Source organism: Pseudophryne corroboree, chromosome 5 (assembly GCF_028390025.1).
Source record: "Pseudophryne corroboree isolate aPseCor3 chromosome 5, aPseCor3.hap2, whole genome shotgun sequence".
Lineage (NCBI taxonomy): Eukaryota > Metazoa > Chordata > Amphibia > Anura > Myobatrachidae > Pseudophryne > Pseudophryne corroboree.
The window spans coordinates 511050025-511051033 of record NC_086448.1 but is presented as its reverse complement, the minus strand read 5'-3'; the positions used below and the strand labels follow the sequence as shown (position 1 = coordinate 511051033).

Here is a 1009-nt window from a genome sequence, read left to right as displayed (position 1 = left end):
CTACTTACTGGAATGCACGTGTGGAAAAAAGTATGTGGGAAACACGAAGAGACAACTCAAACTTAGGATACAAGAGCACGTACGCAATATTAAGAATAAAGTCGACAGCCACACCATTTCAAGACACTTCACAGAGAGACACAACTCGAATCCGGAAGAACTAACCTTCAAGGCGATAGAACTGGTGAAACTTGGAGAGAGAGGAGGGGATTTGGCATTAAAGCTATCAATTCACAACGAGAAATGTTCTGGATTTTCCAGCTAAAAACCATGCATCCATTCGGCCTGAATGAGAATTATGAAATCGCTCCATTTCTGTAAAGGTGTCGTTGAAAATTATCTGAAAATATCCAGAATTTTCCTCTGCACTCCCCACCATTTCACATGTGTGTTAATAATATATATAGCACTGCACTAATAAAATTATATAATATATCATGTTGGCATTTTTTGTTGCGTACAAAAGAAATACAGTCAAACCACACTGGAAAGGCCCAATCTCAACCGAACTTGGAAGCGAAGCAGTGTTGGGCCTGACTAGTACCAAAAGGGGCGACCCATTGGGAATATTAGGTACTGTACTGAAAGTAAAGGCAACTTTCTAATGTCCAATTGCGACAGATATCCATAGACCACATGATCACGTAATATAGGTTATAGGCCTCATAAATGTATAGCAATAATTCCTCCCGTAATATATGTATGTTCACAATTTATGCATGCAGCATTAAGGCAACAGCACCTTATGAATTAGTTCATTGTATTAAAAGTAAGGCAACAGCACTTTATCAATTAGATCACCATTTCCTAGCTCACTGGCACCTTTATATAAGAGACTAATTAAATGGTTGACACAGCACTGAGTAACCACCATCGCATAATAATTTATATAAAAATTATGAATCACTTGTTCGCTTGTATGAGGAGAATGGGTATTTTCCATATCCCCCCCCCCCCCCACTGTTTATTTATATATACCGTATATATATATATATATATATATATGTTT

At 37.5% G+C, this 1009-nt stretch overlaps 1 pseudogene; it reads left to right on the top strand.

The window, feature by feature from the left end:
• Nucleotides 1-466: 466 nt before the first annotated feature.
• LOC134930054 (5S ribosomal RNA) lies at nucleotides 467-585 on the top strand (annotated as a pseudogene).
• Nucleotides 586-1009: the final 424 nt, after the last annotated feature.